Consider the following 16,044-nt stretch of genomic DNA (forward strand, 5'->3'; position numbering starts at 1 on the left):
TGATGTGTTTTATCGCTTGATAGTTTAAAAAAAATCTGCATTTGAGGACCTGTATGAACACAAAGGAATCATAAAAGACCAACAGAAATGTAAGGCGAAATTTCCCCGAAGGAGTTAAACCTTTAGTTAGTTCCTAAATAATTCCGAAATAAGTTATCAGAATTTTTTTCTAATAAGAATCGAAATCGTATTTTGATGTGAGATACCGTGGGGAAGTTCGGAGAATTGACGAGCTTACTTATTTCGAGGTTTTGCATATTTGGGTTTTGATAAGTTTACGAAATGGACAATAAGGATAATTATGACTTTTTATTTATCATACCGCATGTTATGATATCTTTTAACAATAAACAAAGTCCATTGTTGTGTGATACATTTTCATAGGAAGTTTCAATTTTCGAGGCAAGCTTGTCGATTTTCCTACTTTACTTTCAAAATGTGCATAACCTTTGATCAATACATAACAAGCCCTGATGTTATTGCACTTCAGTAGTGCATTGTTTCTGATGTTAATTATTGTCATATGGTAAAAAGCATCATTACTGTGTAAATGGCAGACTTACAAACTTTTTTTTATATTCCTATTAATCCTGAGTGTGCTTTCGTGTTAGTGAACAAAGCAGTACAAAATAGCGTACTTAATAGTACAAATAACCTTTTGAGAATGGTTTATAAATGTACTTATATAAACTACATACTTACACACAAGCGATTAAAAATGGACCCATTTTTTTTTCGTTTCTTAATTTTTCAATAAATTTTCTATTAAACATTTTAACTTATTTTCACTTATTCATTATGTGTTTTTGTTTCAATCCATGCGAGGTTATTGAGAATAGAAGGCATCATTTATTAACAACTAGTATTGTAATATCGTATGCATATGAACAAGAACCCATTAGATAAGTGGAGTTAATTTCAGTTATTAATTAAAAGAATATTTCTGAAAATAAATCCTGCGCCAAACGTCTGTGCATCTACACATGCACCTATGGGTTACATCAGTCAGTACGAGGTTAGGTCATTATGTGTCACAAAAGCGGATGTAAGTGTAAGCACCTGTACCTCGTTCTGGTCTTTTTGTAGGTTTCTAGTTGTGCAACCATTAGGTTTCTATGTAATGTTTTGTTTTTGCTTGTATGTCTTTTCATCGTTTTTATTTTGACCAATCTTTTAGTTGTTTTCTCTCTCTCTCTCTCTGCGTATACGTAACAAGGGTCAGTCAGAGGTAACGCGAACTTTTAGTTGGTAATCATCCTCACTTAAGTTATATATTTTTGTTGATTAAAATTATGATTTATCGCTATATTAATGATATAAAACAATAAAAAGACGATTAACCAAATTGAAATATAATATATTAATATCAATTGTCGATAATAGACGCGATAACGTAAAGCTCATGTATACAATGCTTTACCGTGTCACATTTCTACAATTCTGTATAAACAATAGAAGCAAAATAAAACTGGATGCGTCAAATTACGGAAATTGTTTGTAATGAGGGAGCTACCATTTGATTTTTAGGGGGGGGGGGGGGGGTTCTAGGATGAAATTTTTAAAAAAATACGCAAGACAGGGGTTTTGAGTAAAAAAAAAAGGCAGGATGAGACACTTGCAAAAAAAAAAAAGTCAGGACAACAATTTAGGTAAAACAAAAGTCAGGATAAACTAAAAAAAAAGCAGGACCGAACAGAGTGAAAAATAAAAAGGGCAGGACAGAGATTACATCTAAACAAAAATGCAGGACAAAAATTTTCATCCTAGCCCCACCGCCCCCCCCCCCCCCCCCAAATCAAATGGTAGCTCCCTAAGAAGATATTTCCGAATTGATCATAAACACATCATATTTGAAAGTTTTGTTATTGCATAACGTACTGCTTAAGGTGGTACCTAACACTACAGGGAGATAACTCTGTAAAGTCAGCTAAACGTTTTAATTAGAAAAAAGAAGTGCCTGTATCGAATCAGGATCATAAAGTTTTGTTTTGAAATTTTATTTAATTAGATGATATATAATATGCAAATGTATATAAGGAGATGTGATATGAATACAAAAAGACAATGATCTGACTTAATATACCATGGCACCAACGATAAGCAAAACCAATGTTGCATTGTTTACTACGAAAGACACACCGACAAGACAAAAAGTGAATCAATTAGAACCCTAAAACCTGATTGATACTGAAAAAAGAAAAAGAAAACAAACATGACAGACAGTAACTAACAACAATCATTGAACCTCCTGATCGCCGCGATATAGTCTTGTTGTGCTACAGCAATGCGGCGTAAGACAACCAACAATCATTCAATTGAACCTCCTGACTTAGGAGTTGCACGTAATGTGATGGAGTAAAACAAGTTTGCGAGCGCCTCATCCCAATACCCTTTATCCACCCGAAACCCATTCCTACTCTTTACAATGTGGTATTTTGGACCCTAGTAGTAAACACTCTAAAGTTACATCATCACGTTTGATTAAAAGAAAAGAACCCAAGTCTATATTATTATGTGTGTTATAAATATAACAAAATATAGTTATCAAGTCTAGTGCAATCAGAAATATTTTCATTTTGTTAGAAGAAGGAAAGTATATTCCTACCAGAATTGAGGCAATGGCGATAGGTATTATATATCATTTAAAAGAGCATAGATAGTAGTCTGGTTCAAGTACATTGGAAATGAATATAGAATGCATCTGTTATACTTATATCATGTTCAAAGAGGTACAATCACAGAACATAATTATCTATTAAAAAAACGCACGTAAAATATAAGATGATGGAGAAGATCACTATAATTGTGCTTTCAATTGTTTGATTTGTATAGATCACATACACATGTATTCTATTTTCTGATTCAAATGTTTTTGGAGTAAAATATGCAGACCTTAAAGTTGATTATGTCTGTGTCATTTATAGTCTCTTGTAGAGTTGTCTCATTAGAAATCATACCACATCTTCTTTGTTTTAGATAAAAGACACCTCTCTGAGTGTATTCGATGGTTACGTTTTGATGCAATTTTGGATAACATATAAATAAAACTATGTCAATTAATATCGTAATAAACGGACGATCATTACTCTAGATGTAATTTAAGACAAGAAGATATTTACCAGGAAGCTTCGTAACATATAAGACTTATTTTCTTGTTAAATTCGGTACAATGTGCACTTTGTGTATGGTTGTCACTGCATTGGCCGTTCAGTGTAAAGCAATCTATATAGTTCCAAAATTATCATTGACATTAAAGTGGGTGTTTTAGGTGCATGATAAGCTATACCTCACAAAACTCTAGCAGCACTAAATACACTTCGTGTATCTTTTGTTTACTATATTAACGAACTACAAGTACAATTGTCTATTTTAAAAAGAGTTTTCAGGTATGAAAATCACAATGTTTAGGGGTGAGAAAGTCCAAATTATTCAAAATTGTGATACACTATTACACTTACTTGCAACTTATGCATAGAACCATTATATGACATTTTGGCACCTTTATCTTTTATTAGTTTCCTGCTTTGACGGTCGTTTTAGTATATAATTTTAATTTTATTTCATTCAATTAATTCAGAAAAGTCTCATTTTGTATCCCCAATAATATTAAATTCAATTTGGGTGTTTAAGTTGCATGATATGCTATACCTCACAAAATACACTTCGTGTATCTTTTGTTTACTATATTAACGAACTACAAGTACAATTTTCTATTTCAAAAAGAGTTTTCATGTATGAAAATCACAATGCTTAGGTGTGAGAAAGTCCAAATTATTCAAAATTGTGATACACTATTACACTTACTTGCAACTTATACATAGAACCATTACATAACATTTTGGCACTTTTATCTTTTATTAGTTTCTTGCTTTGACGGTCGTTTTAGTATATTATTTTAATTTTATTACATTCAATAAATTTCGAAAAGTCTTGCATTGTATTCCTCATAATATTAAATTAACTATATCAAAGCTGTAATCTTTAAACATGAAAGAGAAAAGGAAGATATCAAAAGAATTATCAAACTCATTATTCGAAGTGAAAATAACAACTCCTTGGCAGAAGAACGTGAAAAACAGCAATACGACAAACTTCACTCTACAAAAGACATTCACTTAAAACCAAAAAAATGAGCAACACAAACTCCACCAAAACCTGGGGGAAGATCTCAGTTTATCTGGAAGGGTAAACAATCCTGCGCAACAAAAGACGACATAGATTTCAAAATTAAAGGTCAATCAACTCATATGAAACAGATGGCGTTTTTTTTTTTTTTTTTAAACTTTGTAAAATAATTGTGGCTAAAACAATATGAACGTATCCATCGCCATCTTCATATAACGGTCAACAAACTCTATTAGACTCTTTTATTGTTAATTTATGTTAGTTTCATAGTCATTAAAATGTTGGTTCATTTGCATATTTCGGAGTTAAGTGTGTCGTCTATTCTATTGCGTGAACTAGTATGCGTTATTGTTTAAGAATGAGCCGAAGCCCGACATCAGGGTTTCTTCGCTTCTTTGATGGTGTCAGTCTGTTTCGGCTTTTTAGTCGTGTTGTTTTTTCTCTTTGACATATATTCCATATATATATATATATATATATACAACTCGTCTAAACATCAACACAATAATGTTAGATCTGTTCTGTAAATTTGCTTTTGCAAATTTTTGGTTCTTCCCTCGTCGGGATTCGAGCTCATGCTACTGAGCGGCGTACTGCAGTACATGATATATAAGGCATGAAGATGTTATTGTTACAGATCAGCTAAATTATCTATAGTAAAGGATCCTACAAATTAATGTAATATACAGTCACAGAAAATAATTATATTTATAAGTACGTCTGAGTCAGTGACAACTCTACAACAGATGTATCCATTGGATCGCCATCAATGATGGTGATACATGGCTGTGTACATAATGTATATACAACTCGTCTAAACATCAACCCAACAATGTTAGATCTGTAAATTTGCTTTCAAATTTTTGGTATATATATATATTATATTTTGATTTTAAAAGCTTTTTAAAAAGTGTAACTTGTACTGTTAAACATAACATTCAAATTAAGGCTGACGTCTCCTTACCCCTATTGTCAATAATTATGTCGAAGGATTATTAATTTTGAATGACAGCACTGTCTATATAATAAGTAAGGAACGCTGCTGATACATTTATGTAGATTCCTCAGCCAGAAATAGATGTCTGTATATTTCCCCCCAATAATTTATATCTATATCATTATTGGTAATTAAAAGTAAGAAAAAGAGATTAACCATAATAGCAATATTGGTAGGAGTGATCAGAAATTATGACGTCAAAGTATCATTAGTGCTAAGAGGTGAATAAGTTCTATTGTGACATAGGATGTCTGCATTTGGCACACCTCGATAGATGTAGGGTAGCGGGAACTGCCAAGGTTTGCCGATTTAATCCGTTGTACGTTTTTCTCACGTCAAAGCAGGGACATCTTCCTGTATCTACATCGAGATCTACATATATATACGATATAATATATGGTTCATCATGCAGTAAAGCAAACTGAATGTGCCGAATACATGTATGACCATGTTGAGTGTGGATACAAATTACTCAAAAGTCAACATGCAAGTCAACGACCATTTTAAAGGATGGGGATTTTTTTTATTAACTAATAATTATATATATATATTTTTTAAACAATAATTTTGAAAAAGAGTTATTGCAATCAATTATTACGGAAAATACAGTTTTATGTTCCTGTATATAATTTAGAACAAAAATGCAAATGAAATAGTGAAGAAAATGAATGTCACCAGAAAATGCTGACTGAAATGTTCGAAAAGAAAATAGCGGGGAATTACACGTGCAAATTCAATTAACGTGTGGTTTTTAAAAACAAAATGGTGAGGTCAGAAGCGGTAAAAATACAAAGAGAATATGATAACATTTATAACAATTACTGCTAAGCATACATATCTGATATTATACATAGAGATCATGGCAGATATGCCTCAGTAGTAGATCATGATACATGCAGAAGATCAATTACCCATTATAAACACATCTTCTGCTAGTCTGATAACGCGAAGTAACAAGAATACCACACAAATACCTTGATATACTAAACATAAATCTTACCTTAAGTGCCCTCCCTGAACTGATAGTATGTTTTATGTTGCGTTTATAAGTCTACTTATCAAACTCAAATAGGGGGAGTGCGTTTACAAAAAAAACTTACAAAATACAACCCTAAAAAAAAAATAGATTAAAAAAATTATAATATTTCTTTTTTATTTTACAAATCTCTTCGTTTCTTGAGTTATTGATTTTCGTGATATGAAATATCATATGCCATTATCTCAATGAAAAAAATATAGTATGCAATAGGAGAGCAATATAATAGTTCCGCTTTAAACGAGACTCAGTAACTGAAACATGAAATGGAATAATCTATTGTATTAAAGAATGACAGAATTTTAGGCAAGCAGACAAGAGTAGAATTATGAATATGAGGTAAGCAAATATTTGTTAGTGTAATCATATTATATCTTTTGAGATAGTTTCGTTCTTCATTTTATTTCTTTTTTTCTAATTCTATATTTTCTGTAAATGTTCACAAATTTGCAGAGATTGATTTATTTGTTTCTCTGTGTTGTTGATTGTTTATTTTCCTATTTCTTTAAATGTACTGTCGCAATGATACTCTTTGATGAACAAGAATTGTGCGGGTAATTCTTAAGCTTCAAAAAACAAGTTTGGTAGAAAAATAATACTAAAGAGTTAATTTCTTTCAACAATAAATATAGTAATTCTGAAACGAAAGTTACAATTCGAACATCTAAAGGATTCAGAGATAACTGCTTTGTTAAAAGTAGAAAAAAGCATACGTAATTATACATGACTTTAATTTGTGCCCTTTCACCCTTTTTAGGATTTAAATTATATCACCTCTGTTTTTGTAGTCCTTTAGTTAGTGTGTTGCTCATTAATGGAGGAACACAGGGTGTCCTTGAACTCCTTTTTGTCAGAAACCTTTGGTGGATTATATAGGGAATAACTGAAGCATGACTTGAGTGAGCCTCCTCATTAGGCAGTTAATGTCCCCCTTTTTTATGATAATTTCTGGATTCGCCACTTATTCGTTAGTTTTCTAAGTAGTGGTTTGTGGACCGTTGTTTGACATTGCGTCCTTCATCATTTTGTTTGACATGGTGTTAGTCTGTTTTTCTTCGACTAGTTTTTGTTACGAACTTTTAGTGTCTTCTAACCATTTTCATTATACAAATAAGATTATAAATTATGATAATTACATCAATTTTCTCGCGAGTTGCATTAAGTTACCAATCCTTCTTCAAAGAGCAAAATAATAACCATTAAATTCGTTAATAATCAATTACCCGGTGGTAATAATTATTTCACCGTTAGACACCGTCTGTCAATTTGTTCATCAATTTATTATATTATATAACCAGCATAGAAACTGCATAATTTTCCACATTCTTTCTACAGTGTGAAGATGTATACGCGAGTGAGTTACTTAAACCATGCCAAACTATTTTGATTGGTTAATTAAGTTGTTTATTGTCATTTGATTGGTGAATTATGTTGTTTATTGTCATTTAATACATCGTTTGCGTTACATAACTTTAAGCAGACGACACTTTAAAATTATTTGAAGTGTTGTTATCTATGGAACACGAGACTCGGTGGCCAAGTGGTCTACCTTATTCGTCCTTAGTGATCCTTAGTATCTAAACTCTAACCCGTTAGAAGCAAGGTGCGCTCGACTCTGATATAAAATGACAAGAATTGTCAGTTCTCATACCAAAGGTCACTGGTTCCCACTGTGTACTCCGGCTTCCTCTACTATAAAATATGGCCAACATGATATCGCCAAGTGTATATGTTGTTCATTTTATCGGTTAATTAAGTCTCTATCAAAAAACATCATTCAACAAATAAAAATTGACTGCTTTGACTTAGAAACAAGAAATATAAACTCTGCTTCAATATAGAATCATATTCAAAACAGTGTAGCTGTGGCCATTGATTGACGACCTTAAATTATCCTATTGACTGGGACATATTAGGTGAACATGTGTTTGTAACGACAACTGCTCACTTCTTACTTATTATAGAATTATAGAATGTGGGGTAACCAAAGGTTCTTAACGCCTTTAATATTAAAATAATTCGAAAAATAAATCAGGAATAACTTTATGTTTTGATTTATATTATTGATATAAATCAAAACATCGTCTTATTCCTGATTAGTTTTTCTAATTACTTTATTTAGGTTCTGAGAGCCTTTTGTGACCCCATAGTTTAAGTGTCTTTAACAAGTACATAGTGAGCAGTGGTCGTTACAGACAAACGTTCACATAATCTGCCCCAGTCAATTGGAAACTTTAAGTTCGTTAATCAATGGCCACAGCTACACTGTTTTGAATATGATTCTAACTCTGTAGTATTTTTAAAGTTTAAACTTGTTTAGTGGTTTTTGTTTGTTGATGTGGTTCATAAGTGTTTCTCTTTTCTCGTTGTTTTATATAATATATTAGACCGTTTGCGTTCCTGTTTGAATGGGTTTACACTAGTTTTATTTTGGGGCCCTTTATAGCTTGCTGTTAGGTGTATACCAAGGCTCTGTGTTGAAGACCGTACTTTGACCTATCCTGTTAATGTATCCTGTAATCTTTTTGATTCTCTTATAAAACCAATTTTAACATATAATGCTGAAATATCATACATGGATACATATCAATCTTATTATAGAGCAAAAGGCAGATTAAAATCCCAAAACAAAGATATAGATAATTTCCAATATTTGGATAAGACTCCCTTCGAAAAGGTTCATGTTAATTTCTGTAAATATATTTTAGGTACTAAAAAAACATCTGCTAATTTAGGCGTTAAAGCTGAACTTGGTAGACAACCAATAGAAAAATATATAAAAAAACAAGCAATTCTTTATTGGGCTAGATTAAATACTGAAAACATAAACCCATTGCTAAAAGAAAGTTATACATTAAGTAAACACCTTGATTCACAAGGAGTTTATACTTGGTCCACTTTTATAAAAGATTCAACACAAGAAATGAATATTGATATACAAAAAGTAATGTCCTGTCAAAATATGGAACAAGTTAACAAACTAAAGACTTGGATTAAGAATATTACAAGTAAATTTTATTCAGAACTACTGGAAAATAAAATTAATGGTTTGAACGAAAATAACAAACTTTTTCTTTACAAAAATATTAAAGTCAAACAAGACCAAGAATTTTATCTAAAATATCACAATTTTGAAACTAGACGTTTATTTACAAAAATTAGAATTAGTGACCATAATTTGCTCATTGAGACGGGCAGATATCTAAAAATACCTCGAGACAATAGAACATGTCCAACTTGTAAAACCTTAGAAGATGAAAATCACTTTCTCCTCCACTGTCAAATTAATAATGTTTTACGTATAAAACTTTTTAATGACATGGCAATAGATAATCCTATGTTTCCAAATCTATCTGATACTGAAAATCTAGTAGTCCTACTAAATCCTTCTAATATAAACCAAGTGAAGAAAACAGGTTCCTTTATAAAACAGTCTTTAGAGCTGAGGACAGGGGACTCTTAGTTACTTTTACTTGTATATATATAGATATGTGTGTGTTTAACTCAGTTATTTTATTGTTGCTGTTACTTTTGTTTATGTCACAAGTATAATGTTACTTATATGACAAATAAAGATTATCATATAACGGTTTTCTTTTACAAATTGTGACTTGGATGAATAGTTGTATCATTGCCTGTCATACCACATCTTCTTATACATATTGTATCATTCACAATGTCTTGATCTGTATTTATCAAAAGATCATTCATTTTGACTTGGGAGATCTAAGGTTATCTGAAAAAAATATTTTGTAAGACAGATTCAGATTTACGGATATCAATCTAATAAAAGTAACGTTCAACTTCAACAACTAATCAATCGATCTTTTTGGAACAAGTGGATGTTTATTCCATATTTCGTACAAAATCATTTGCCTGTTTACTGGAACTCATTTCAAATAACATCAATTGTGTCTATAATTTGCAACAACCAAAAAGCAACTACAAAAACTATTTGGGCTTTGAAATATACTATTTTTTCGTACTTACCGAATAGATATAGGAAGATGTGGTATGAGTGCCAATGAGACAACTCTCCATCCAAATAACAATTTACAAAAATAAACCATTATAGGTGAAGGTAGGGCCTTCAACACGGAGCCTTGGATCACACCGAACAACAAGCTATAAAGGGCCCCAAAAATTACTGATGTAAAACCATTCAAACGGGTAAACCAACTGTCTAATCGATATGAAATAGATAATCATTTGCATGTTTCCTCATCTCATATACCAATAAATTATTCTAATTTGCAAAACAATTTAAGCAATAACGAACTATTTGCACATTGAGATATATAATTTATTTTCGTATTCAACCAACAGTTTTATAATTTATGACATAAAAATTAATGATTTTACATCAAAAACCAACGTAATTATCATTTATAATTCATCTATATCTTTCAAAACTTGATATATTTCCCTGACTTGATAGTGAAATATTATTTGTGTCATTAAATGTTTTACTGTACATGGATGTTATCTGATTGTTGGATGTGAGGCAAGCGCCTACCGTATTTCTGGTACAATTTCTGTATTTATTTATCATTTATGATTTACTTAATATAATACGAGATATACATAATTTGTGAACTAACAGTCTCCGCAGTATGTAAGAATTTAATAACTAGCTAAGAATATAATTTATCAATAATTCGATTAACTGCAAAATTGTTATTGGTATAATTTTAAATTTTCGAAATCATCGCTTATAAATTGTAAATCATGAAATATCATTTTCTCTGTAACTGCCATAGTAACATTTCTAATTGGAATAATGGATAAACAGACAATAAAAATATTCAATTTCAAATATGCTTTTATTTCGCATGTCTCATGTCCGTCAAATACAATTAGAATATCATGGTTGATTTCCAATACAAGTTTGCTTTGATTGTTCTTACAAAACATGTAGCATTAATCGGTTTTAAAGTAGATATGCCCCTTCTTAGAATAAATGATATGTACGCACGGTCATACCTATACATTTCTTAGGTTCATTGGCGGATCCAGGGGGTTCCGGGGGGGGGGGGGGGGGTTAGAACCCCCTTTTTGGACGATCAATGCATTTGAATTGGGACATATAGTTGGAACCCCCCTTTTTTAAAATGCCTGGATCCGCCCCTGAGGTTTATATCAGCAATATCGTCGAAGTATTCGATAATTAGCGACAACCAACTGCTGTTATTGGAGTTATGTCCCTTGGAAATAAGAATTTATATGAATAATTGGCATTGTAAGTGATCTCTTGTCTGCGTTTGTTGTAGAATTTTACCGTTAGTCACATGGCATATAAGGATTAACGGATAGCAGTGTGCTACTGTTCTTTTATTTGTTGTCAATGGTGTTATGTTCGTGTTCAAGTAGCTGTATTTTTCTATATATAATTATGTATTTTTAGGGGTCTTGATTCTTTTTAAGAATAATTCTTTCAGTAATATTATCACATCAACTTCTTTTCTTTTTGTTACTCCTACTTCGCTAATGATTTTATTACCGTAAAGTATATTACCACTATGCATGGAATATTCGCCACTGGACGTTAAGCGAACAACAATTAACCAATAATATCGTTTTCAACAACCGATTTTTATTTTCCCTGTCAGTAGAATATCCTGGACAATTTAAATTCATTAATTGTAGTGAGTAAACAAATGAGTTAAAATAAGTAGATGTAGTCTGCTTGCTGGTGAAACGACTTTCAACACGAGGCTAAATGACCTTAAAATTAGCAACTACAAGGCAAGTAAAAGAATGCCCCTTAAAAATGATCAAAATTAATACCCATATCAAGCCATGAAAGATCAAAACAAGATAAAATAGTGGGTTTTTTCTAAGCAGTCTTTTACCTAAGTACGTGTATCTTCAGTGTTTATACGATTCCTCATTCAATAAACACAGACTGACTGCTATGACGTAGTTACACGAACTATTCCTGCTTTAAGATTAGTTGTCCTAATAATATAAACTTGTGTCCATCTCAATGTTTTAGTATCTTTGGAGATTTATTTTATCAAGAGATCCCTTAAGACAGTAAAATGCCTACCTCATTTTTTTTTTATCTGTGACCACTTAATCATACTGGAGAATGTATTTATTATCTATACTTCAGCCAGTTAGAATTATTTATTTTTCTATTTATCTCAGTTGTATTCAACTAAATTGGAAGTTTGACCTGGGAGATCTGAGATTGTTTTTGTATCTTAAAAAAACTTACTTTGTAATGATAGAAACAGTTATAAGATAATCAATCTAAAACTATTTCATTCAAAATGGTGTACGGCCTTTATCTATTTTAACCCCTAAAGGAGAGAGACGTACTGTAGTGGTTAGCACGTCAAACTACTAACACAAAGGTTCGATACTCTCCGGGGAGAAATTTTCAGGGACTGAATTTTCGGCTCTCCCTTGAAACCATTTGCAAGTACGGTCTTAAGAAACGATGATAGTCCGACGAAAGGGGACGGTAAATGGCTGACCCGTGTTTCCCTTGCACGTAAATTTCGAAAAAGAGTAGGCTATAATTCCGCTACAAAGCAGCACTCGTCAGCTCCGCCAAGTGGAAAAGGATAAAAATAAGTTGCAATAACTTGTTTCTCAATCCACTATAAATAAATATGTTCAAACTAAACTAACCCCTTAATGGTGACTAAGGAAGAGATATATGATCACTGCAGTTTCGTCAAACCGGCAGTGTAACCCCTTGTCAAAGTGGGACGTCTGTTTGGTTGTCCGCGAAGTACAAATACGTTGCAACGTCAATTCAGAATGGGGACGTTGAATCCGATGCTTCGTGAAGAGATAGTGCCACGCTCTTTGCACGTTTAGAACAACACTATGAGGGGTATTAAGGTGGCGTGTTGCAAGGCCTGTCTCTATCCAATTAACCATATTTTTTCAGTGTCAGTCTACTTTTCCCCGACCTTCATCCCGGAAGTCCTGTATTAAATGACCTACTTATTATATGTATTGTTCATTTGTTTTAATCCTGAACATGCAAGAAATATTTGACACTGTACATGGTACCTTAAGCAACCGCAATCAATCAATAAATCATTTAATTTATGTTGACCACACCTTTTAAGGGTGTTATTTGTACTGGGTAATCAATTGTTTGACTACTCTTTGTGGATATTTTTTTATTTGGGATGAAAAAATATTCAATGGGTAGTTTTTAGCCTGTTAATAATCTTAGATACCAGGATTAAAATTTTGTGTACGACAAACGCACGTTTCTTCCTCAAAAGAGTTATTCGTGGATAGCGAACAAAAAACAGTTAAAATGGGCAAATAACGTACGAAGTTGAAGAGCATAATTTGAAGACTAAAGTTCTGAAAGGTTTATCCAAATACAGCTAAGGTCATTTATTCACTGGGTAGAAAATCCTTTGTAATTTACCAAAAGTTTATTAATCTATGAAATCGACATTCGTCGAAGACATTTTAGCAAATAGATCGGACATTTAAGCGATAAAAATTAATTCATATTTCTCTTCATGAAATGGCAAAATAATAAATTTCAACATCATATATATATACTTCATTTAAATGCATTACATTACAGCAATCATGTCATATTTTCCGCCGTTCATGAACTCAACGCAAGAGGGTCTGAACTTTTTACCTCTTATCTTTATATTTTAGCAACCCATTTTTCTCTGTTTTAATCTATCCTTTACATTGTTTCCCTATTTGATCTCTATTATGTAATTCCCAATCTACATACTTATGCAACTGTTACTAATCTGTTCTATTCTAGTGTAAGGACAACAGTACACAACGTGGGTGATTTAATACTTTTAAATAATCGAATTATTAAATCCCTCTCGATTTTTTGGAACAGTTCATAATATTTACCTTACATCTGCTGCTCATGATGTTTGTATTGTCTAGTATTTAATAGCTTTTTGCTCAAATTTACCATAACAAACAAGGATTCAATTATCGATAAAGGGAGTTCGATGTCGATGCTTAAATGTCAGAACCCAATAAAAACTGGTATTTTACAATTTATTTTAAAATTACCTCAAAATATTAAGACTACATGATATTTTCATTTAGACATTGCGATATCCAGTATGAAATGTGTTTTTCTTCCGAAACATTAAAACAACCATGTTTAATTAAAAAAACATCTATTTTACGTAATTATCTGGTTGAAAATGATAAGCTGGAAATTTACTATCGTCTACGGTATTATCGCACTCGCTAACTACAGGACTGTAATTTACATCAACTCTTATCACAACGAAACAGCTACTGTTTAAATCATTGGGTTTCATGTAGTTTATCCCAATAAAGTATTATTGATATTGAGCAACAAGTTGCATGATATGCTAATATTTACAAAAATGCGTTTACCAAGATAAACTAAGACCAACATATATTAGTCCCAGGGATAACCGATAATTATTTTGCTATACATGTATATATGTTATTAATTCAGAAATTTATTGTTCATAAAGGATATACTTATAAAAGTGCATATAGTACAAAATATAGTACTACAAAATTAACAGTTAATATTTTTTTTTTTTTGTATTCTAATTCACAAAACTAAAGCGTAAACGTGTTCACTTGTCTTATTTATTTTCCAACAAACGACAGTACAATCAATAAGAACTATATAACCACTTCTCATTAAAACACATCGTTATCTTGTTCTATCGACATTTTATCTTTTTTTCTGCTAGAATGAGTATTATATTTGTTATTTTGTATTCTAGATGTAATATTTGTTTAACAACCAACAAAATTACACAAATTATATTAACTGCCTTTTGTCGTGAATAATTGTCGTTTTTATTTATGTTGCCTCGATTCAATATGTTTCTTGATTGCAGTAAAACCCATTGCTACTTCATTAGATTCACCATTTATTTAGTATTGTCTATACAGCTTCCCATTAAAGCAAGAGCAATTAAGATCATTAAAAGAAGACCAATTTAGAAGATGCGTCTGTTCATTTATATACTTATATAGAGAAAGCAATACTATTTCTATACATATGGCACCAATCATGCATTGTGTTGCATATATTTTGTCTCTCTTGGAGAACAGAATTTCCAAAGATATGTGATTTTTAATATTATCTATTGTTCAATATCCTCAAATCAATAGAAGTAAGTCTCTGGGCTTAAGGATAAAAGATTTCATATTTGAAATACCTTTTTTATTTGTTTCAACAGTTTATATTGCAAAAAAAGATTATAGTTGTCAACATAATTATCTTAAACTCAATTTGTCAACTTTATTATTTTATGCCTGATCTGTATAAGGATTGTATTCGTTCTGTATTTCCGAATAATGACTTTAATTCAATAGCAGTTAGTACCAAAGCTGTAACTAGCTATATCTAATGAACAATTACAAGTCATAACACTCATGCAAAACCATATCACATTTCTCAGCAAATCTTACGTTTTTAATTATTCACCCACTCCTTTCTTCTCTCATTTATAAAGTTTCTCATGTACCCATCCAGTCTCTCTCAGCCATCAAGTCTCAAATTCACCCATACAGTCCCATGTACTCATTAATTCTCATTCATTCATCAACGAATCCAATCCCATTCAACCTCTTCCATTCATTTATCTTCTCTCATCCACTCATCTTCTCTCATTCTCACTCATTCACTTACCTAGTCTCATTCAGCCATCAACTAATTCACTCACCCTCTTTCATTCAGTCACCTTCTCTCATTCATCCTTTCTCATTCACTCGTCCTTTCTCATTCGTCTTTTCACATTCACTTGTCCTTTCTCGTTCTATCATCCTTTCTCATTCAATTTCCGAACCACGCTTCATTCACTCATCCTCTCTCCAATCCACCTCCCATCCATTCTCCATTCTCAATTCACTCATCCTCTCTCCAATCCACCTC

The 16,044-nt window shown here is 31.8% G+C and overlaps 1 protein-coding gene across 1 annotated transcript in view; it reads left to right on the top strand.

The window, feature by feature from the left end:
- The first annotated feature begins 10,750 nt into the window (after positions 1–10,750).
- The window catches only part of LOC143055705 (cholecystokinin receptor type A-like), a 54,409-nt gene continuing 49,115 nt past the window's right edge, over positions 10,751–16,044 (top strand). The window contains exon 1 of the mRNA XM_076228870.1: positions 10,751–10,773. The gene's annotated coding sequence lies outside the window, so the exon portion shown is untranslated. The remainder of the gene's footprint in view (positions 10,774–16,044) is intronic.

This window comes from Mytilus galloprovincialis, chromosome 12 (genome assembly GCF_965363235.1).
Source record: "Mytilus galloprovincialis chromosome 12, xbMytGall1.hap1.1, whole genome shotgun sequence".
Lineage (NCBI taxonomy): Eukaryota > Metazoa > Mollusca > Bivalvia > Mytilida > Mytilidae > Mytilus > Mytilus galloprovincialis.